The sequence below is a fragment of the Chroicocephalus ridibundus genome, chromosome 6, assembly GCF_963924245.1.
Source record: "Chroicocephalus ridibundus chromosome 6, bChrRid1.1, whole genome shotgun sequence".
Classification (NCBI taxonomy): Eukaryota; Metazoa; Chordata; class Aves; order Charadriiformes; family Laridae; genus Chroicocephalus; species Chroicocephalus ridibundus.
Genome location: NC_086289.1, coordinates 32,008,084 through 32,032,886, shown reverse-complemented (window position 1 = coordinate 32,032,886; position 24,803 = coordinate 32,008,084). Strand labels below are relative to the sequence as shown.

Sequence of the window (24,803 nt, the reverse complement as noted above, 5' to 3'; positions counted from 1 at the left end):
TGTGTGAAATGGGTGCAAGACCCCTACCTGGTTGTAAACCCTAGGGCCAAATCCACCAAAACTTGGAGTGAATGCTTCACGCAGAAATAATTGCAGTCCATTTGTGTTCCTGCTGGGCAGCCCCAGCCCAGTGGGACTAGAAATGCTTAATGCTGAGTGCTTTGTGAAATACTTACCTGGGCTGGGCCGCTGTGTGAAGGGGCCCCAAGGCTGAGCTCTGTTTGATTGGCATGGATTTGTTATCTTCGTTTAGTAAGAAGGGGAATTAGGTAGCCTTCTTCAAATCCTCCTAAAACAGTTTTCCTTGTTTTTATATGTGAATCAGTGGCAACTTTAGGAAAATTTGTCATGTTCGTGTTGCAGAAATGAACATCTGAATCTAAAGAAACGCCAAAACTCATGAAGGCAACATCAACTTTGGGGCCTCGCCGACCGGCATTGTCAGAAGCATTGCCTTGTATACCTCAGCAAGCTGCGTTCCCGGAGAGTCATCCAGCGGGACAGAGCGCTTCATCTCGTTGCTGTCTGCGAGGCATGAGGAAAGCTGAGAAGAAAATGGGTGAGTAAGATCGGTGGTGAAGTTATTAAAATAGTGCTTAGAAAGATGGAAACTTGGGGGATCGTAGTTTTGTCACTTGGCTCACCAGAGCCAAGATGTCATCCAAAAAGTCCTAAGTCAATTAAAATATACCGAACAACTATGTCAATGAGGTAACTGTAGATCTAAAAGGAACACATACAAACTGATAAAATATGTCGATCTCATATATAAGAAAAAATGTTTCACTTCCTTAGATATTGTAACTGTGGGCTACAATGATGAAAAAAAGGGAAGGAAAAAAAAAAGGAAGAGGATATTTATAAAGCCATAATGTCAGTATTTTCTGATTTCTTGGCATCTTTTGCACAGCTTTAAAATACCCTGCTTTCCTATGGAATTTACCCTGAAATAAAACAAATATCGTAGCTTCAGCGTCCTTTACAACACAGAGATATCATAGGGAAGAAAGGGTCTCTAAAAGGTTGGTAAATCAAATATGTATCAGACATCCGTCTAATTCCATTAAAATAGAGTTTTAGAAAAGATGACTTTAAAATAATCCCTTTGGATCAATTTGCCAGCAAGTCCCTTTTTGCCACACCCTCCTCAGGTTGCATTACGCAGCTCATTTTCTTCCTGTAATCCTGCCAGTCTCCTGTGTACTGCACATTAAACAAAAAGGAAAATTATGAAAGCAAGGAGATAAAACTGAATAGACAATTTGCAGATGTGAACCATATTGAATAGAACTATTGCTTCAACTGAGGAAATATTAATTTTCCCTGCTTTTTAAATGGAGAGGAACATTGTGAAGAAAAACAAAAGTCAAGGTAGAAAAGGATAAAGGGAGAGAAAGGAGTGTGTCCACTTACTCATGCAGAACATAAGAAATATTGTCAATATTTAGAACCTCCTTTTCTTACTGCTAGGAACAGAGTGCTATCAGCAGCTGATCTGGAAACAAAACATTCCATTTTTCAGCACAAACCCAAATTTTCCCCTTCCTAAGTGCCAAAAATGGTCTGTGCAAATATGCTTTGCTCTCAGCAGTGTGCAGATGAGCAGCAGGCAGCTTCTTGTTTCTGTGTACCGTGTCTGAGAAACCCATCATTTATTAATAGCTCTTTCGATGGAGTCACCTGGAGCCCCTTCATTTCCTCTGATTTCTTTAAATCCAGATTTGTCCAATGGTCCCTACAATTAAAGACCCAAATTCGCATTCTGTCCATTTCCTAAGAATTCCTGTTCAGGGATTACGTTTCTGCAGCTTTTCCCTAGCAGAACTAGTTTTCTTTTTCCTCTCCAGAGGGGTCTCACATCTCTTTCCCCTCTGAGGAGAGGAATGAAGAGGTCATTATATCAGCAGAGAGCATCTTCCTTTTCTCAGTGCTGGAGCGACAAGGGGTGGAGAAAGGTGCAGTGAGCTCCTTTTTCCATAAGGGCCTGCAACTCTGCCTCTGCTCACCGAGATCAGAGGTGCTGGCTGGCAGGAAGGAGAGAGAAAGCCCCATCTTACTGCTTCTTTTGGAAAACAAGAAAGACAGAAATTGCAGAAGGGATTCTCAAGAACTTTTAAGGATTTAGGGTGTTTTTTTCAACAGATAATGTGTATTCAAAGCCAAAACATTATAAAAAAAATCAGTTTAAATACACTTCTAATTTTGTAATGTAAAGGAAGCTGATGAATAACAGCTTTTACATAGTTAGAAAACCTAACTATAGGCTTCAATAGACACATATGCTTTAATTTCTCAAGCTTTTATGGGAAAAGAATGTTTCATAAACTTTCTTTTCACCTAGTCTTCCAGTGAGTTTGCCCCACATGGATATCAAGGACAGAGCAGTTGAAAAAGGATTTGTCTACTCTTTCCTTTGCCTTTCTTTCTATAAATGAACCATCAACAATCTAATTACTTGTTTTAGACATTTTTTTATTATTCAAGAAAAGACAGCAATACAGTTTTATAACTACATATGTTTATCTAAGTGTTGGCAAACTGTCCAGATTAAGTGCTCTTTTCATGCCTGTATGATGTCTGGGGTCACCACTTGGGTGACGGATTCTTCATGACACAATCTGCTTTTTATTGCCTTATTTCATACCATAACATTTATAAATAGAAATAGCACCCCAGACAGGAAAATGTTATAGACAAAGAGGTGTTAAGAAATTAATATTACCATTCCAAATTCTCCCAGGAAATTGTATATGTATAAACACAAAGCCCCATTTTTCTAGAGATCTGGCCTTCTTCCTGACAGAGGCAGCAAAACATAAACCACAGCTAGCTGTTGGCAGCCTTTGTGTTTACTGTGCCTCTGGTCTATACCGACTGCACCTCCTGTACATACAAAGTTGCTTATGGCCAAAGCTCTGTGCTGTAAGTTAGTTTATATGAATAAAGCTAACACAGTCATCTTGTTTTGTGAAGACTGGGCAACATGGTTTTCTTCGTAGCTCAGCAGTTGACTAGTTCTGTTTGCCTGAGCCAGTTATTTAATCTCTCTGAATTCTATTTTTCTCAGTTTTGAAATAGGCACAAGTATAATCTGGGGGTTTATGTGAGAGGTTTGGTCTGAGATCCAGCCAGTTTAAGGCTGAGAAGAACTGGCTTAAATAATTTGATGGATTGGAGAGTTTGCATTATTGTTCAAATATGGATGCCTTGAAATGGACATTCCTAGAAATGAAATACAGTTTCTGTTGACTTTGGAGCTGAGCTTAAGAACTGTAATAATGATGATGGAAATTTTCTCTCTTCAAAGACTTGTTTTTCCATGTTATTGGAATTGCCATCATGTTTCTAAGCAGTTGCAACACCGATCTCGGTGGTCTCCACAAGATATGTGGGGGTAACATAGGATTATAGATACTGTTGCTCTCTTTCTCCTTTCCTTTTCCAGAAAGATTTTTTCTACACAGGTTCCTTTTCACCTACGCTGCAGCAGAGCCATATAACAGGTTGGTGGAAGAAACTGAGGTGGGCACCTGCAGATTCATGAGACATGTGGAAACTGCATGTAGCATTTCTGACCAGGAAATCTGAAGAGGAAATGTATTCCTCGGGTGAAACAACTAAGCTAGCACTGAAGAATTCCTGGCTTTTTCAGGCATTCCCTATGCAGTGATTAACAGCGTGCCTAGTTCTCCAGGTTTACCTGTCCTTATCACTCTGCCAGAAATCATACTCTTTTACTCTACTCTTTGTCTTAACTTCTTTAAATCACAGTGTCTTCAGTGAGGAACTTCTTCCTCTGTGTACACCCAGTGAAAGTTTCAGCTCTGTTTGTGGGTGCTGGGTTTGCACACATTTGGATTCAACTGATTGCTGACAAGTGAGTGGGCAAATGTTTGTTTTAAATGAGCATTTTTGCTTGAAATCAAGCTCTAAGTTCCAAAAGGATTGAATTTTACTGATAATTAATTTCCAAATAGGCTATATCGAATAACATTAAAGGCAAGAAGAAGAACTAAAGTCCTGCAGATCCTAGGTCAATGAGAAACTGATTTTTCAGGTTTTCCCTTCTGCTGATTTATCCGGCTGCTATGGAGATTTATATTGTATTGGAGAGGACAAGAAAGCACATTGATCCATTTGTACACGCATCAGATACCACTGCCAACTGCAGTTAACTCCTTCACTCTACCTTTTAAAGTCTTAACCTCATACATAAGAGTTCTCACCTGGTTAAACTCACCCACCTCTATAGATTTCAATCAAACAAAGCACCAGGCAAAGTACCAGTTGTATTGCTTCAGTCAACCAATACCACATTTCATTATCTCTTCTGAAGCTGATGGTTTTCACTGACGAGATTCTGCTCCTTTAGTCCATTCTCACTACTGGCAGGAACTAGCACTTCCTCTGTTATTCTTTTCCAAAACCTTCGTTGAACTCTAGAATTTTATAATCCAATTTATGAAGGATCACCAGGACCTGGGCATTGTACTTAGCATTATACACCTGCAAAGCATGGTTGGGTTATCTTACATAATTAATATCTTTTCTTTGTCCACGTCTCCTCCACATGCCCTTTTGCAGTTGTGCGTTAAAATAAATCAATATCCCGTTTTGTGTGAAATATCACAAAATACAAATAAACTGCAGCAAAATGATTCAGAAAGAGAATTAAGATTTCATCATGAGATAAACCTTCCTGCTTCAATAACATTTTATTTTTGTGACATTTTATTTTTGTAAGAAAGAAAAAACTTGAACATTTCCTTCGCTATGGGGCCACTATCACTTCACTCATCTATGGGAACCAGCCTGAAATTGTTCCTATCAGGCACATAAATTGCAAATGAGAAAGTTGGATGACTTCTCTCCTTTGGCACCAGCTTCTCAACTGTCTCTGTTATTTTCATGTGATGTTACAGTTGTTTCTAAGACTAACATCCTTGATGCTGGAGAAACTGGATACACTGGCTGCGTTGCCCTGCCTGAAATAGGAGAATAAGGAACAATTCATGTGTGCTCATCCTTTGTGTTCACCACTGAAATTCAACATTTACTGCGCACATAAAAGTCTTGGGTAATGCTTTGAATTTCTGCTTTCCTCTGGCCTTCTACAGTAGATTGGCAAACTCACACGGAAGACTATGATGTAAAGGGATGCTGTTAAATCTTGCGGGATTTTAATTTCTGAATAAAATTAGAGGCAGCAGGCCTTGTTGGGTTATTGATTTTCATGTCCCCCTCTAGATGAATGGTATATCTACCAGTCCCACCTGCTTATAGCCAAAAGTGCTTAAAAGTTCCATAAATGTGGGTACCTAGGTAACTGCCTTGAATCCTCAATATCATACTGATAATAGCAATGTGAGTATAAGAAGGTATTATATAGTTGTAATGCACTCTCAGTGACACTGTGAAGTTTGGTTACCAATGCCTTCGTGTTCCCTAGGTTTTCCTTAAGAAAAAGGCTGATGATTTAAACAAAGACATGAGATACTTACCAGTATTATTTCAGGTGAAACCGAGCACTTCCTTGCTGTGTTTATGGTAACAGTATTTGTCTCTAGCAATGCAAAAGGCAGAAGTATTTAAATTTATTTAATATTTACGGAGAATTCTGAATTATGTTTTTATGTACTGTCTCAATGCTTTGTTATTACGCACAGATGAGGCATATTATGTAAAGATAGATTTAGAAGAATTTTTAAAATGTAGATTCTTGAGAACCATTCAGCAAATTCCTAGAGAAAATGTCAAGGTACAGAAACTGAAAGACTCTGGCAGCTGGAAAACTAAAGTTTTAGACTATGGTTAAAAGGAAAGCCAAGAAGTCAATCACAATTGTAAAAGTTGCTGCAAGAAAGCGCTGCATATGACAAAGAAAAGGGCATACTCGGAATATATCAAAGAAAAAATATGAGCAGGACATCTTAGAGAGGATGTAATGTTCTCCAGTTCTTATTCTGCTGCAGAGGGGAAATAAAGAAAAGATGAATGGGAAGCATTTAGGACACCTCAAAGTTGTGCAAAAAAATTTAACAAGAGAGAATTAAAAATATAAATAAGATGCATATCAAAATTAAAAATAAACAAATGACAAAGTTACATATCATGAAAACAAAATGCCTTTTGAGATGGCATGACCCCTAGGGGTAAAATTGGAAGGCTCTAGGTATTTCACTGCTTTCAGACCAGCCAGTAATGATGAAGAAAATCACCCCCATGAGAAAAAGGAGGAAAAAAAATGGGAAAGAGAAGTAAGAAATTAAATTTCATCTTTCTCGTGAAAGGCTTTTCATATTTAGATGTGTGTCTCAGCCTCTCCCAAGTGATCACAGTCAAAATCCACAGACTATGCTAGATGGAGCACCATGCTCCCTCAGCTGGATTTCTGCAGAGAAGTGGTGACATCCAGTGACTTTCCCCCCGCTGTTTTCAGTGAATTTGATCTGTGTAGGCAGTCCACCTGTTGTGGCTTTTCAGGAGCAGTCCCTTTTTTTCACAGCTGACGTTCCTCATCCCAGACAAATGCTGATAAATACATTGATGTATTGGTCCCTTCCTTTGATATATGTGTTTCCTCTTCTGTGGACTGACTCCCTTCTGCAACAGGGTCATAGGGTTCATAGGGTCATAGAATAGCTCATGTTGGAAAGGACTTTTAAAATCATCAAGTCCAACCATTAACCTAACAATGACAAGTCCACCACTAAACTGTGTCCCTGAGCACCACGTCTACACATCTTTTAAATACCTCCACTGCCCTGGGCAGCCTGTTCCAATGCTTGACAACCCTTTCGGTGAAGGAATTTTTCCTAATATCCAATCTAAACCTCCCCTGGTGCATTTTGAGGTTGTTTCCTCTTGTCCTGTCGCTTGTAACTTGGGAGAAGAGAGCAATACCCACCCGCTACAACCTCCTTTCAGGTAGATGCAGAGAGCGATAAGGTCTCCCCTCAGCTTCCTTTTCTCCAGGCTAAACAACCCCAGTTCCTTCGGCCGCTCCTCATAAGACCTGTGCTCCAGACCCCACACCATCTTCGTTGCCCTTCTCTGGACCCGCTCCAGCACCTCAATGTCTTTCTGGTAGTGAGGGGCCCAAAACTGGACACAGTACTCGAGGTGGGGCCTCGCCAGTGCTGAGTGCAGGGGGGCGATCACTTCCCTAGTCCTGCTGGTCACACTGTTTCTCATAGAAACCAGGATGCTGTTGGCCTTCTTGTCCACCTGGGCACACTGCTGGCTCATATTCAGCCAGCTGTCGAACAACACCCCCAGGTCCTTTTCCGGCGGGCAGCTTTCCAAAAGTTCCTTTTAATTCCTTCTGTTCAAGTGCAACCCATTGTCCGCATGCCTTTTCAGGACTTTCTACGTTAAGCATTCAAGATTAGACAGGCTGTTGAGAATGACAAACATAATTTCTGCCGTGCATTGCAAGGAGAGAGTAGTAGGTTGTTTCCCAGCCATACACACTGATTTGCTTTATGAATTCTAAGAAGAATTTTAAGGAAATCAAGAGGGATCTAGCAGAGCTAAGGTGATTAGAGGAGGTGATGACGCAGGAGTCATTTGAGAAGAATAAAAATGCAACACAAACTGTAAAGAAATGAGTTATAGCTAAACTGGCTTTTTTAATGAAAGGAAGTCCCGTTGTGGTGAGAGACTCGGCAAAGATGTCAACACTGTGCAGTAAGGGAAACGTAATAGTACTGTCATGACTGTTGACTGTATGTGCTTATCTGTTTCAGTGAAGGATTCTCCTGTGAATGAATCAAATACTGACTACCAAATTCAACTCTAGTGTTCTTCCCTGCAGATAACCATATGGCAGCAGAGCTAGAAAGCCTTGAGGAATGATTACTAGATTAGTATAGGAACTTGTACAGAGAAATTCATTTGACACTGTCTCTTAAGTGATGTGCAACAACATGTTCTGTTTGCTTTATTGAGAACTATTCATGGAAGGAAGAAGAATTTGGCATGTGCTGAGAGAGCCATGGGGAGGCAGCGGGGCCTCTTGGACCGCGTGGCTTCTGGCATGGAGCTGCCATTTGGGTTCCTTCCAAAAGGAATCTGCTCTGGGGGCACCAGATCGCTCTGAGAACTGAACCAAAGGGCAGTCGGGAGATCCACTTCACAGTTGCCCCATTGGTCTGCGGCAAACCACTCATTTGGATACAGCCCAAGCATCCCCCCCATTCTCTCTTCTGACAGTGTAGTGGTTTGTCACTTTGCATAAATAACAGGATAGGGCCTCTTGATGCAAGTGTGTTTTGAGCATCTCTGTGGAATAACAACAAAAGGAAAAAAGTTTAAGCAACTCGGTGGGAAATGGCAGGGAATCTGCTTAGAAACAACACTAGGAGGTTTCACGTTATCAAATAGAACTCAAGTCACTGGCATGACCCAGAAAGAGAGAAGCCTAAAATTCCCTGCCTGTCACACCTCAGAGCAACGCAAATGGTAATGCTCACAATAGCTGAAATCTCTGTGTTCCAGTCTTGATTTTTACCTCATTTATCCCAATGGAGCAGCATGGGGCTGAGTTGCAGGAATCCTTATTTCCACCAGCATTGGTAAGATCAAGATCTTGTTTTGCAAATGAAGGAAATCTGACATTTGACATTACAAAGAGCAGTCAGTTAGCTGGTGCTTTGTGACAGCTTTTATATATGCACCTAACGAATGGTGGAGAATGATTACAACTGGGGCACAGAAGTAAGCATGGGTGCTATAGCAATAAATAAGAGCTGGTATAAATCACTGGCATTTTATTGACTTCAGTTCTGCTGGCCTGATTTAAATCAAGTACGAATTTGGCCCTAGGGCCTTGCAGAAAAATCCCTGGGTCTGAATCCTGCTGTCCTGACTCAGACAAATTTTTCCTAAATTTCAGCGAGAGTCATGGTTGAACAAGGATTTCAGGATTCTGCTGTCACATAACACAAAAAATAGCCCTCTCATCAGCAGTTCGTTTAGATTCGAAATGTATCTAAATGTCTTATGGAAATTACCAGCTTTAAAATTGTTCCCATTGTGTTTTTAATACTGAGGCATTTTCCACTCTTCATATGTTCAAAAATGTCACATTCCACAGTTTATAAAAATCAGCAGCATATGTAAAAAAACTTCAAACTAAATAAATAAAATTTTTTTTTCGTGTTATCTAAAATCTAGAAGTTGCATATTAAATAGAAACAAGCAAAATATCAATGGATTCATAGGCACACAGCACTGTAGGTGGGGAAGTCAAGTAATATGAGGTTTCTTGATTTTTGTTTCTTGTTGCTTTTATTTTGGTGATTTCAACATAGACTCATCAACTTTACAGGAGTGTCAGACTGAACAGAGCTACACGTTTAATTACTAATTATGGGAAAAGAAGAAAAAAAGTACACAAAAAAGACATTAATGTTTTAAGAGACCCAGTTGTCTCAGGGTTTTGTACTTCCCACGGAAAAGTAATTGCATTGCTTTTGAAATCACAGGCCAAGGCACGAGTATAATTTCATATTGCAGTAAGAGTGCTACAAGTGATCTATTTTTATGAGCCTCTGTCTCATTTTCAGGAGACTTTCCGTATCTATGTGTAAGAGAAGGACGGCAGGTTAGACTCAAAAGGAGCACGATGCATAGCACGGCTTGCCTTGCTCCAAAAAAGCAATGTTCGTAACCTGGCATCAAATGTGGGAGTGCACTGAATCTCCCGTTACACCATTCACCAGCGTGACAACAGCCACGAGGGAACGGGAGACAGGGAGGACAGAAACTGCCCTCAGACCTGGGCATTGCTGGTCTGCACCACCCCTTAATTAGGTTCAGCTGCAAAAACACCAATCAACCCTAATAAGGAAAAAACTGGGAGGGCAGGAGGTATATAACCATCTCAGCTGTTGGCTTCTTGAGTCTGCTGGCTGGGGGCTTGTGCCTGTGCTCTGTTGCAAGGAAGCTTATGTTTCCTAGACTGAAGTAGAAAAGGTATTTTTCCCTTTTGGCCTATGAAATATGTGGATGTAGATAATCATTTGAGGGTGGTAGGCTCAGGTGGTTTCTGGCAGTTTTTCATGCAGGTAGTGACTCAGACAAGAAAAATAATCAGGTCAAATGGAAATGAAATTTCTGTTTTATTTTTGATGGGGTGGGGGGAGAGAAAGAAAACCAATATGAATAACTAGCAAATTTATTTTAATCCTGAAGTAAGTATTTTACTTTCTGTGGGGAGCAGGAGATTGCATTCAGAATTAAAATTGTATGAATTTCAAAACGCAACTCTTATTTCCACATGAGAAAAGGAAAGTCGCCGTTTCCAAGCTGTTGCCTTATTTTTTTTTTTTTCCTGTTTCCTTGCTGCTTTGTTCTGTTGAAATTGCTTGACCAGTTGTTGTAGACTCACAAAGTGATTCAGGCAAATGCGTGTGAGGGGTTTTTTTTCTATGAACAAACTAGTCTTCTGAAATAGTTTTGTATTTCTTCTTCAAAGCACATATAAAAAATACTGAATTTGATCTTTGACTGGATAAGTGGCCCTGAGGAAGTCTTGAGTGTCCTCTGTTTCCACTGAAGCCATGAGATAATGTTCTGATGGTGCGTAACGTTTCCCAGGGTTAGGTTGCCAACTCATGCTAAAGCCCTTGTAACCGTTTTAGCCTGCTCCCAGAACTGGGGCAGCAGTATGGCTCTGAAACGCCTGTTCTATGCAAGAGCGCTCTGCTCACATGCGTGTGAGGAAACTCATTGACTTTTCTGTACTGCAATATCTGCTTTTTCGTAGCAGAGAGTTTTACAGTCTGGATCAGGGTTGAGCAGCTCAAGGGAAATGGTGAAAATACTTAAGCTTTTTTCCTTTAAGATGCTGTGAGACAGAAGAAGCCATAACGCCAAGAAAGCAAAAGGTTTTTAAGCAAACCTTACCTAGAAATAATTTACGTTTACATACAGGCAAATGCAATCCTGCCTGTTTATCCACAAAAATCGTATTTCTGAAAAGAAAATTCCAGAGTTTTATAGGGCACATTATGAGTACTCTTCAGCAGAAAAATTCAGTGAATGTCAATAGTCCAGGCAGAGAAAAGCAGTGGCCACAAAGTGGCTTTTCAGAGGAGCCAGCTGGGAAGGTGCATCCCCTCGGTCAGAAACCTGGCCTCGCAAGAGTTCCTGCTGGCTGTCCCCACCCAAGTCCTTTCTGGGAAAATTTGTGTGTCATTTGACATGTGGCCCTGCAGATCTTGCTACAAAGAGAGAACTGCTCTTTAATTTATTTTGCTTTGACTGTGTTAGACAACCATGGAGGAGTATGGTGCAATTCCCTGCAGGCCTGAGCACCAGCAGTCACTGCTGTGTCACTCAGCCGTCACATTTTTAGATCGACCCCTTTCTGCCCTCTCTTTCAATGCAGGTTATTGCTGTCATAGAATCATAGGGTTGGAAGGGACCTCTGGAGATCATCTAGTCCAACCCCCCTGCCAGAGCAGGGTCACCTGGAGCAGGTTGCACAGGAACATGTCCAGGCGGGTTTTAAATGTCTCCAGAGTTGGAGACTCCACCACCTCTCTGGGCAGCCTGTTCCAGTGCTTTGCCACCCTCAAAGTAAAGAAGTTCCTCCTCATGTTTAGGTGGAACTTCCTATGCTCAAGTTTGTGCCCATTACCTCTTGTCCTGTCCCTGGGCACCACTGAAAAGAGCCTGGCCCCATCCTCCTGACATCCACCCTTTAAGTATTTATAAGCGTTGATAAGATCCCCCCTCAGTCGTCTTTTTTTCCAGGCTGAAGAGACCCAAATCCCTCAGCCTTTCTTCATGAGAGAGGTGTTCTAGTCCCTAATCATCTTGGTAGCTCTCTGCTGCACCCTCTCCAGCAGTTCCCTGTCCTTCTTGAACTGGGGAGCCCAGAACTGGACACAGTACTCCAGGTGCGGCCTCACCAAGGCAGAGTAGAGGGGGAGGATGACCTCCCTCGACCTGCTGGCCATGCTCTTCTCGATGCAGCCCAGGATGCCATTGGCCTTCTTGGCCACAAGGGTACGTTGCTGGCTCATTGTCATCCTGTTGTCCACCAGGACTCCCAGGTCTCTTTCAGCTGAGCTACTCTCCAGCAGGTCAGCCCACAACCTGTACTGGTGCAGGGGGTTATTCCTCCCCAGGTGCAGCACCCTACACTTGCCCTTGTTGAATTTCATAAGGTTCCTCTCTGCCCAGATCTCCCACCTGTCCAGGTCTCTCTGTATGGCGGCACAGTCCTTCCGGTGTGTCAGCCACCCCCCCCAGATTTGTGTCATCAGCAAACTTGCTGAGGGTGCACTCTATCTCTTCATACACATCATTGATGAATATATTGAAGAGGACTAGACCCAGTACTGACCCCTGGGGAACACCACTTGTCACTAACCTCCAACTAGACTCTGTGCCCCTAATCACAACCCTCTGAGCTCTGTCTTTCAACCAGTTATCTATCCACCTTAATGTCCATTCATCTGGCCCACTCTTCCTAAGCTTCCCTATGAGGATGCTGTGGGAGACCGTGTCGAACGCCTTGCTTAAGTCAAGGTAGACCACATCTACTGCCCTCCCCTCATCTATCCATCCAGTCATGCCATCATAGAAGGCTATCAGGTTAGTCAGACATGATTTCCCATTGGTGAATCCATGTTGAGTACTTCTGATAGCTTTCTTTTCCTCCATGTGCCTTGAGATGATGCTCAGAAAGAGCTGTTCCATCATCTTTCCAGGGATGGAGGTGAGGCTGACCGGCCTGTAGTTCCCCGACTCCTCCTTCTTGCCCTTTTTGAAGACTGGAGTGACATTGGCTTTCCTCCGGTCCTCAGGCACCTCGCCTGTTCTGCAGGACCTTTCAAAGATGATGGAGAGCGGCCCAGCAATGACTTCCGCCAGCTCCCTCAGCACTCTCGGGTGCATCCCATCAGGGCCCATGGGCTTGTGAATATCTAAATGATCCCTCATTTAATCCTCCTCAACCCGGGAGAAGTCTCCCTCTTTCCCTGTTACTTCCCCCAATGTCTGGGACTCCTGAGGGCTGGTCCGAGCAGTAAAGACCGAAGCAAAGAAGGCATTCAGTAACTCCGCCTTCTCCGCATCCTCCGTCACCATGGCTCCTGTTTCATTCAACAGTGGGCCCACAACTTCTCTGGTCTTCCTTTTGCTTCCAAGATGTTTGTAGAAGCCCTTCCTGTTGAGCTTGACATCCCTGGCCAGGTTTAATTCCAAGGTGGCCTTGGCTTTCCTTGTTTCATCCCTGCATGCTCTGGCAGCATTCTTGTAATCCTCCCAAGGGGTCAGTCCCTTCTTACACTTATTGTAGACTTCCTTCTTCCACTTGAGCTTTTTCAGAAGCTCCTTGCTCAACCATGCAGGTCTCCTGCGTCCCTTAGCCGATTTCTTTCTCTTAGGGATGCACCGATCCTGAGCTTGGAGGAAGTGGTCTTTGAATATCAACCAGCTTTCTTGAGCCCCTTTGCCTTCCAGAGCCCTAGCCCACGGGATCTCTCCAAGCACTTTCTTGAAGAGGTCGAAGTTAGCCCTCCTGAAATCCAAGGTTGTAATTTTACTTCTTGATGTTTTGTGCTTGGTACCCGTGATCCTGAACTCTATCATTTCATGATCACTACAACCTAGGGTGCCCCCAACCTTAATGTCCTCCACCAGTCCCTCTGTGTTTGTGAGTACCAGGTCTAGAAGTGCTCCTCTCCTTGTTGGCTCCTGCACCACCTGTGTCAAGAAGTTATCATCAATGCACTGGAGGAGCATTGTTACTGATATTCCCTGCTGTTGCTCGGCACTAGGGCCAGAGCCAGCAGTGTCAGGTTTACTTTGCTGCTCAGGTTTCTCAGAAAAGTGCCCATGAGCCAAAGACCAGCACTAAGCCTGCAGCAACTGACTGGAAAGCAGTGGTTGACATACTCTGACCAGAAGGCCTGCCTCTACCGCTTATTATTTTGCTTCAACTCCACAAACATTGGTGTGCAAAATGCAAACCGTGGAGGAGGTCAGGGCACTGCACATGAGTGTCAAAGTTGCCTGCGAGTGTGAGAAGAAAAGGCAGCGATGCCGGTGATGGAGGCAGCAGTTGGCTGTCAAGCCTCGGTCTCTGGCACATTACACAAACTGCGCTTTGTGTCACATTCCTTGCGTGCACCTGCCAATTCTGTAAAGCACAAACTTTGCCAAGGGAGAGTTTCAGATGGCTTCTTGCTGTTTTGTGAGGATTTGGGTTTTTTAGAAAAGTGTGTTGGATGATTTTTCTTTGCAAGGCCGTAAAAATAAGAAATGAATAGTGGAGAATGGAAAATAACTATTGAAGTAAGAAATAAAATGTATGTTAATTGGTATGTTTGCTTCAATTAAATTGGAATACTTTGGTATAAGATCATCCCCTGTGTTCAAAAAGAAAGGTGCCCTTTATGTATAGGATAAAGCTATCTTTGGTAATTACTGTTTGCTTAGCCCTTAAGTAAAAAAAAAAGTTGAAGAAGAAATGAGCAGCAGTCAATGATGTTTAGCAGAGTGAAATGATTAATCCTGTGTTATGTGGCTTAGGCATAGACATACATGATCAATGTTTCAACTGAGCAAGGGGGGAAAAAAGGCTAACTTAGTCTAAAATGCAAATGAGAAGCAAATGAAATATACAGTGAAGGAGTATTTCAGCCAACTGGGGTAAAACACCATTGGTAAGAAAGGTCAAAGCAGAACAGGATTCTGCAAAAACAACTTGTAAAACAGAGAGTTTACACTTAAGAGCAATATTTGGAAAGAAATACCATGTGATGATGGTCTTCCCTGTTTCTTGCAACTTTGAATGAAATACATTTAGTTCGTGCACTGTCTGGGTGAAGGTGATGTGTTCTGCATATGCTGTCAGCCCAATTTTTGCAGAAGAGGTAGGTGCGCGTGCTTCTAGGTGTATGGATGATTGCCTGAGCTATAGCAAACTTCAGACTCTTCTGAGGCTGATACGTGTGTTGGGTCTGGGGTGCCCCGAGATGTTCATCTTGACATTTCACTTCAGTGACAGAAATCTTTGGATTACACATTACTCCTTATTGATAGTCACATATCTCCATTAATAGGATATATGTATCCATCACTACTAAATATTCAGAAAACCTATCTAAAGACCAAACTGTGAGCTGGGAAGAAGCTTCTAATATTAGTGTGGGTACTCAGCTAAGATGCTGTTGGGATTTGAGTATTCTAAACCTTAGTATATAACTGTGTTTTGGTGTTCTTTGAACCACTCTTTCCACGTACTTCTAGGAAAAGCAATTATTTGTGGACAACATATCACACCCTTGAAGAATAATCAAATGTTTTTAGCCACAGGAATAATGGACGGCAGCACAGCTTCAATGCAGAGCACAAATGGGTGGACGTCCTAGGATCCTACCAGCTAACCCTTCCGTTTGGAGTGCAGCAGTACAACTGCCTAGACTGGGAAGTCATTCCCAGTCAAGAAGGTTGGTCTTCTGGGGAAAGGGGAGGCGCCCCCACCCATGTCTCATTCAACAGGATGAAAGTCCTGAAAAGGAAGATGTCTTTCCTAGCAAAAAATTGGTTTACGAATTAATTATTCAAAGTCATTTTTTGTTATTTCTAGGGTATGACATGAGACCCTGTCAACAGTGATATGGCTCCCTCTAGGTGTCTGACAGCCAACATTTTGTCAGCTTAAATACTGATTCTCTCCTAAGGCCAGTCAAAATGGTGGGAGAGCCTGGATTCAGCTGAAAGAAGGCTCCAGAGAGGGACTAGCCTTCCAACTGCCTAGAAACAAAAACCCACCTTTTTTTCCAAACCAAGAATGCTGCACAGAAGCTAAATCTCAGCAGCTGAGAGGGACCATTTTATCTGTGGCAGGTTGCTCTCCATCCACAGTAATCCCTGCACAGACGAAGCAGTAGCTGTTGTTACTGTGCTCTCTGAAAAACATCTCCCTGCTCTGAGGGCAGAGCCCTCCTGACACCCTGCAGCCACCTGGGATGGAAAGGTGGGATGTTGCCACAGGGGACAGTGGGGTGGGGAGAAATGCATGCCAGTCCCACACAAGAGAGAGGGATGCCCTGAAATGCAATGGAGTGGGAAGACATAATTGCAGATGGGCACAGATTATATCAAGATGCACTTTCTTCCAAAATATGGAGGTCAGTGTGAGACACAAAATCAATGTCCCTTAGCTGGATGAATTGAATAGCTTAATGACGGGGTCTAACATTAAAGTGATATATGGGGGGAAAAAGAAAATGAAGACGACATCCTTCCCTTGGCATACAGAAAATAGTCTTCAGTTACAGTTATGTTCAGAGCATGCTGTAAGCCCAGGGATCGTGTCGGTTCTGGTGACAGCAGCCACCTCACTATAGAACGGTGATAACAGTGACACCAGGTTGCCAGTGCTTTTGATTTGTATCATCGCCTTGATTCTTCTTGATAGATCAGGTCTGCTTTTTGTGATGGCCACAATCTTAAGTTAGTGTGGAAACGTCTTTCTTCCCTGAAATGGGACTGCCGCCAGATGTGCGTGGCACTTTACATTTAGCTCTGTAAAAGACTTCACAGCTCCTTTAGGACTCTGCCTTAGCAAGGTGTCTCGCTACCATGGTTTCACTAATTCACACGAGCATGAGATCACCCATCTGAGCTTAAGCAAATTTGATTCTGAAACTGAGCTGTGTTCTACTGGCATTAGTGTTTTGAAGACCATTCATATGGGTTTTGAATGATTTGCTATTTATCAATCTGGGCCATAATTTATTATACAAACCTTCCTGTTCTTAAATCCATGCATAAATCTCTATTTTCTGGGAGACTTGAGTTCTGAGAGATGAAGAGATAAAAGAAGCTACATGAATGGCTTAACATTTTTGACAGTTCATAAAGTTCTGAAACATCTAAAAATTCTTCTCGGTTTCAGTTCCGAGCAGCCCTAAAGACCTCAGACAGCAACTTCAATGGAAATGCTGAGAAATTTAGTAGTCCCTCTGTTTTACGTTCAAAAATGCAAGCACATAGAATATTTTAAATATTTTTACTTTGGGTTTATATACCAATATAAGGAAGTAAATAAAGAGTTACCATGAGAAATGTCTCTGAAAGAGAACAGTCTTGAGTCTCTCTCCATACAGCAAACCACAGTTTAACTGGACGTTTAGCAGTTGCCTCCAGCTAAAGTGTGCCACTGCTGGACATGGGATGAAATAAAGCAAAAAACCAAAAACCCTGTGACTTACAGCATTTACATATGCAGGGGATTTCCCTTTCTTTTCAGCGTAGTTGGTTAGTTAATTTGCCAGTTGTTGATGGGAGAAGTTGTGTTATTTTTGTTTGTCTTGTTGGATTAATGCTCCTGGTTTTCTTTGAATTTCCGCTGAAGTGAGAAACTCAAAGCAAGCTAAGACTTAGGGAAAGTGCCACATCTAAACTGTATTTAGAGATTAGTATTGAGAAAGATAATTGTGGAAATAACAAGGAGATATTGATGCTAATGTTTGAGCCTTTGTCCGACATGCCTCAAGAGATTAAATTTTCTGCTTAAATTGATATCAGAAGAAATACGGTAATTATTTAATAGTATTTAGAAATTAAGCTGAAGATATTTCATGGATTTGGCTGGTTTAAAGTTAATACTATTTCAAGAAGATCATTGTTTTCTTAATTAAACGTAATTTTAACTGCTGAGTAACCTGGGACAATTAAATACATCCTTTTACGTTGCAGTTTTTTATTTTTAAACCTCCTCCCTTATTCTTCAGAAGATAAAAACAGTAGGAGTTTAATCTCCTATGTTTCTGCTTTTTGCACCAGCTGAAAGGCACAGATCAGTGTGACAAAGCATCATGGAAAAATCCCATCAGTCTTCTCTGTAGACCTTGTATTCTCTGCAGAGCCTGGTGGCGTGAGGAGAGGCAGGGAAAAATCATAGATAGCAGCTCGTGGGAGTTTTCCCTGAGTTGGGCCAGGACAGGCTCTGGAAAGTCAGTTGTTCTCACAGCAAGGTGCTGGCCTGTTTCCAGATTTCCTAGGTTAAGTGCATGTCTGGGATGGGTGTTAGCCTCTGTATTATCTCCTGTGTCTGACTGACCCTCCTACATTGCTTCTCAGCATTCCTGGAGCCAAATAGGAGGCTGGGATGTCCCTTACCCACTCCGCAACACCCACCTTGCCACATTTACCCCTGCCAAGGCCATGCAGCTTCCTACAACTCAGCATGGGGGGCCTTCAGCCCCTGCCTGTTGCTCACAGCAGCCCACCATCTACCTCCCATCTGGTTCTGTGTAGCATATGAGTACCCTGACTTGTTATTCTCAGAGATTCTTCTCACAGATGCGAACATGCCAAATGCAAGTTTTGACCCTTAATACTAGATCTTCACTGTTTTTACCTCATTGACTGCGTTGTTAAATGACTAGCCTCTTCTGGGGACTTATGAGAAATATATAAAGGTGCTTTTGGTAATTTAATTTATATTTTCACTGCCTGGCAAGCTGATTGTAGTGAGAATGGAAGCAGAGAAGATTGTGAGTGCAGTGAGTGCCTTCAGCTATGCCATAGCAAAGTCAGAAGCTCTTCCACTTAGCCAGTGGGAGGGTTACATTTAAAACTCATGAAGACAACCTGAAAAGACTAGATTAGTTCTGATGTGTTATTCCAGCCCTTACCCATTATACAAGCAGCAGATGGTTCATCATGTTATATTTTATTGACCTACAGGAAGTGATAGAAGAGGTGTTTTTGTCACTCCTACTTGCTACAAAACCTATAAAAGTTGCTTTTAGCTGTTAACTAGTGACTTTAAATTAGGTATCTGTCTTGTTTAATAAGGAGAGGAAAAGAGTAAAAAAAAATCAATGAAAGTAGGGTTTGTAAATACGTAATCTGAATCCCCTGAGCTTATTAGGTAGGATATTCTTGTAGACAGCAAGAGCCATATGGAAATCCTTGAGGTAATTTCATGCCGTGTTGTTCCATACTTGTAATTCTTTGGCTGCGCAGATGATTTCCTATCTGACCAGCCTCAGTAAGATGGGTGAGTCACCCATTAAGAGGATTAAATGCTTCTGGCTAGAAGAAAGCAGAGACCAAGCTTTCATGTGTGTCATGGAGTCAAGCTACTATGATAAAAGAAACACAAAAAACAATCTAATTTTCATTTCTGACATGCTTAGATAACAGAAGAATTTGGAGCTGCTCTATTTTAAATGAGAAACCTAAATGGCTTACAAAAGACCATTCGGGGTAAATCAAGTTTTGAATATGGACTACATGCCTAAAAGCAACCTTTGTAACTTTTCTGTGAGCTGTTCTCCTGAAACAAATGTAGTCTGGAGTTGTCAGTCTCTTGAATGTTTTATAGCCTTAGAAAGTTATGTCAAGAATGTGAACTTTGACAAAATTGTAACTTTAGGGCAAAGGAACTCCACCTTTTTAAGCTTGTACAGAGACGTGGTTCTGTCTGAGCCAAATTCGGACAAATGGAGACTGGGAAATGTGACTGCAATTCCTGTAAGCGTAGACAAAACCCATGAGATGTGCAAGTGGTTTTGTTCAGTAAAATCTACAGATCAGTCATAAAGCTGGAAGGAATGTATGGACATAAAGTATTAATATCAATCAGCAGGGCACAGGTGGCATTTACATGTGAAGGACTGAAGCAGTGGGGGTGAACAGATAGAAAAGCAGAGTTTAACAATGGGTAACAGTCCTCTTTCGTATCCAGCTTTGGTATGTTTTGCCACCTGGAACTTTCAGGAGAAAGTTGCATGTACTTAATTGAAATAATTTCTGAATAATGAAGGCACATAGCGGTGGCTCTGCTCCACAAATTGTTTGGCAGGTTATATCCCCAAGGAAAAATTTCAAAAGCAAAGAGCTCTGAGGTATTTAATTTCCCTGGAGTGGGTTTTGAGAACCTAACTTGTATCAAATGCCTATCTAACTTTACTGTTCCTCTGTGTGTACCTTGGATGAGTCACCACTCTGTGCTTCATGCTTCAAATCTTAGAGTTTACAGGAGAGTGGCTGGCTGATGATGACTTGTGTTTTCTTACTGTATTAAACAAGCAAGGTACCACCATTCCACACAAAAAAATGGAAACGCGCTTCTACAACCCAGAAAAGAACAGAGTTAATTTCCAAAGGCTTCTTGAATAATAGTTGGTACTTAGGGCAAGATCCTTTAAGAGCTGGCAAACAAAGTTCAAGGCCAAGGCAACTATGGGCCTCTCAGAGGCATCATGCCTCGGTCTGTCATTTATACTGTAGAGAGGCACAGTGGCTGCTTGATGAAATAACACTCAGCAAGTTTCAGTTGGCGCTCAGCATATTTTTCAACTGGGAAATCTCCTATCAGCTGTATAACAGCTCTCATTGACTGACAAGAGGTGGCCAGCATAGCCAAAGACAAGGGAAAGAAGTAAAAAATAATTGACTTAGGGTAACGCCCACGTCTTGTGGAAACCTGCTGTAGTAAAGAGTGGAAAAAACTCTTCTTAAACATTATTTCTACTTAAGCGTACTTTGAGTTGCTGAAGAAATGAAGACTAACAGCAATAAATCAGGGTCTGAACGAAACATGCATTTGAGATAATTTTCCCATGCATCCCAGCAGCTTTACTAAAACAGTTTGGTGTTGGCATCTACCTCTACTCATGCAACAAAGCTTTGTCTTCTAAATACAAATACCTCTACTCATCCAACAAAGCTTTGTCTTCTAAGTGCAAAATCATCTCTTTTTGCAAACTGAATTAAGTCACCCAACTTGATGATTTTTCTCTAGCAAATCAAGCGTAAAAGCAGTTTATTCTTTGTCCTCAAAGCTTGGTGCAGACTTGGGTTGGGAACAGAATGAACTCCTCCTCTACTGTTCATAGAATCATAGGGTTGGAAGGGACTTCTGGAGATCATCTAGTCCAACCCCCCTGCCAGAGCAGGGTCACCTTAGAGCAGGTAATCCATGTTGAGTACTTCTGATAGCTTTCTTTTCCTCCGTGTGCCTTGAGATGATGCTCAGAAAGAGCTGTTCCATCATCTTTCCAGGGATGGAGGTGAGGCTGACCGGCCTGTAGTTCCCTGGCTCCTCCTTCTTGCCTTTTTTGAAGACTGGAGTGACATTGGCTTTCCTCTGGTCCTCAGGCACCTCGCCTGTTCTGCAGGACCTTTCAAAGATGATGGAGAACGGTCCAGCAATGACTTCCGCCAGCTCCCTCAGCACTCTCAGGTGCATCCCATCAGGGCCCATGGACTTGTGAATATCTAATTGACCTATTGTTTCCTCATTTAATCCTCCTCAACCCGGGAGAAGTCTCCCTCTTTCCCTGTTACTTTCTCCAAAGCCTGGGACTCCTGAGGGCTGGTCCGAGCAGTAAAGACCGAAGCAAAGAAGGCATTCAGTAACTCCGCCTTCTCCGCATCCTCTGTCACCATGGCTCCTCTCATTCAACAGTGGGCCCACAACTTCTCTGGTCTTCCTTTTGCTTCCAAGATGTTTGTAGAAGCCCTTCCTGTTGAGCTTGACATCCCTGGCCAGGTTTAATTCCAAGGTGGCCTTGGCTTTCCTTGTTTCATCCCTGCATGCTCTGGCGACATTCTTGTAATCCTCCCAAGAGGTCAGTCAGTGGTACCTTTGTGCTATCCTTTGAGTTCTCTCTTGATGAGGTCAGCAATAAGATCAAGGGTTTGTATTCCTTTATGTTAGCAATAAAAAGGGGGGATGCTATACCCTTATTAGCTGTTCTTGACCTTCCCCAACACTGGGTCTCTGACAACATGATGCTGCTATTCAGCATGGTAGATTTATCTCTGAAGCCTGTGATGTCTCTTAAAAGAGCCACATCCAGGGAGATTTGTCTTTTCTCCTCTAAGCAGAGAAACATTCTTTCATTCTAACAGGATCAGAGTTTATGGTGCTCTCATCTATTCCAGCATGTGCTAAATCTGCTAATGGAGGGAGATGCCAGGTCTGTTTTCCCTCTAACCATTCTCCATAGCAAAAGCAAAAGAAAATAATTAATGTGCTGCACTTACAGGCTCAGTCTGTCCTCTCTTCAGAATTAACAGTGGACACTGAAAAAAACACTCTGAAAATGAGGGTTTAGTTCCATAACTTTTTTACTGTCCATTTTTGTTCATCTCTCCTAAACCATGGCACAAACAGAGCCCTAGGTCATGTTTCAGAGGTGATACAAAACAATGGTAAACTGTAGATTTGGTCCCAATGACTGAACAAACTCATAGAAATTTGGTGGTTGGAGACCAGAACACAGCTTCTTGGAGAACGTGGCAGGATTACCTGTGTAGGAAATCCAGCCTGCTTGGGCCATATCTCTTCTCAGTACGCATCTCTGTGTCCTCAAAATAGCTACCCTCGCCCCTTACCCCTGCGTCCTGTCTTCCTTGGCTGTAGGCATGGGGGCGATTGCCCCATGCACTAGGGTCTGAGCGCTAATGTGTTGTGGGCTGCGGTTTACTTGGAGACTAACTGGAGTCAATATAAGAATGAAGAGGTTCCAGCTCAGGAAGCATCTGTAAGCGTGTTAGCTCTGTAATGTGCTTGGACTCGAAATGCAATAGTGGAGAGAGAAATAACTCTAATTCACTCACTGAAGGTCAGAAAAGGGGAGCAAAACATGAAAAATAGCAGAGTGGTGGCTACAGGAGGTACTTTATCTTGTATTCTTAGAGAAAAGCCCTGCAGAGCTGTGGGTATGTTGAGTTCAAGCCAGTACTTTTTTTTTTTTTTTTTTTTTTTTAAAACTGCAAGCTTAACTGCAAAGCCGTGAGAAGTCTCCCTGCATTTGTGAGCAGTGGCTCGGGGCCTGAGAGCTCAGGGCCTGGCTGGCTGGTCCCAGGCTCCCCCCAAGCTCTACTTCTTTGTTTGCCCTTCGTTTGCAGGCAGGTCTCAGCCAACTTACTGAATGACAACTTGGGACAAATCGTGGTAATTTACTGTGTGAGCTTTGCTTTGAGCAACTTGTGCACACCGTGAAACGTACCTGCGTTGCCCAAGTATTTTTCCTAAATAGTATGTATGTAGTCATATTGAGAGCATATTTGGTATTTGAGAACTGGTTATGCACGTGAGTTGTTTGGCAAATGTTTTCTGAATAATGAACAAACAGTTGAGAAACCCAGTGTTCACTGACAATACACGCAAACAGAGCAAAGGTAGAATTTGTCAGCTACATTATTCATTACAAGTTATTCAACCGGTTCTAATATACTTTCTTTCCCTCTCTTGAGAAAAGATTAGGGAATACATTCGTCGGTATATTTCTGTTTGATTCCTTTTCTCACTGACTGGCTTTTACATTTGAAAATTATAATCTGCTGCAGGTAAACTTTGTGAAAATGGTCTATTCCCCTATGTCAACCTACCATTACTTTTCTCTGTCCTTATGATATCCTACTTCCCCCCTACCCCCATCCAAAGAGTAGAATAGTATTTCCAAATTCCCAAGCTACAGCTCATTACCCTAGGAGGATCTCGTAGCCAGCACTTGCAAGGGGAGGCATGGAGGGGGATTCACACTGCTGTTGGAGCAGAACAGACAGAAAAGCTGTTGTGCTGTTATTTTAAACAGCTGGGTCTTCTCGTCAATAAAGTTAACAGACCTGTGCAGGACCAACTGCAGTGAAAAGATGGTTTCATCACCCTTCTGCTAAGGCTAGAAAATGTTGTTTGTCTCTCTTTTGAATTCATGAGTTTAAACCGTTCCTCCTGGATCAGCGAGATCTGGGGGATGGGGAGAACAGGGCACCCTGAAGGGTGTTAAAAATAGGATTTTCTCACCTCTCGGTGCTGCAGGCTCAATGGCAATGATCTGTGTCTCCAGCCAGCCGTCGGCAGAGCCCTTGGAGCCCATGCGTGACACAGGCAAGAGCTCAGATAATTCAGTATCATCTGTGCTCTCACACCCACTTTGCCAGCTCTCTGCACAACAGCAAAAGCCAAACCTCAAAGAAGCTGCTTTCATAAACTTGGTTGTACAGGTCGTTTGTTGGTCTGTGCCTTTTCCCTCTGGGCATCCCCAGGGATTCTCTTCTTCCTCCACTGCTTCTTAACCCGATACCTGAGGGCTACGTAGTGTTGCTGTCGCCTTGTCCCTGCCTGGGGGCTGCCAGGCCCCCTCTGCCAAACCTGTGTTCTCCCAGCCCCTGCCAGCAAGCCGAAGGGTCCGTGGGACTAATACCTAAATTATTTGCCAGGTGCCACCTGAAGGTGTGTGCACGATAGTGTTGCATATGAATTTACAGACCGGCAGAGCCATGCTCATCGCCCGCCCTTTCTTTGGAAGAGAAGACAAGCCAGCCACCTTCACCTCGGCAGCTGGAAATAACAGACCCTCCCTAAGCTTGTTCAAGAAGCGATAACACTTCTCTTCCCCGCTCGCCTTCCCCCTCAGATGCTTGAGGCTGTTACCGTTTTGAGGTATCTGAATTAAACAATTCTTGTGTTTATTCTCTGGGTGTTTTCTCCCGGGTTTTTTTGTGGCTTTCTCAACGTGATATTTAAAATAAATTCTATTTTGAAGTGCTACAATATTTAAGGCTTTTCTCCCAGCAAACCCTGGGAAGTCATAGGCAGAAACACGTACATTTTCTGTTTTGACATTGTGTGCAGTAAGTGATATCTATTCTTCCTCATTGGTTATTTTTATCCACTTACCCTTTCTCCTCTTCTGTTGCTACTCTGCAGCTTTTCTAACCCTTCTCCATTTCTGTAGCAAAAATGAAACTTGGACGAAGAAAGTTTTTCAGCTTTTGGAAAGTTACCATGTTTCAGTTGTCCTTTATAA

At 42.5% G+C, this 24,803-nt stretch overlaps 1 long non-coding RNA gene across 1 annotated transcript in view; it reads left to right on the top strand.

Moving 5' to 3' along the window:
* Positions 1-24,803, top strand: part of LOC134517413 (uncharacterized) — a 179,344-nt gene that overhangs the window by 123,882 nt on the left and 30,659 nt on the right. Inside the window, exon 4 of the long non-coding RNA XR_010071623.1 lies at positions 364-559. This is a non-coding gene — a long non-coding RNA (uncharacterized LOC134517413). The remainder of the gene's footprint in view (positions 1-363; positions 560-24,803) is intronic.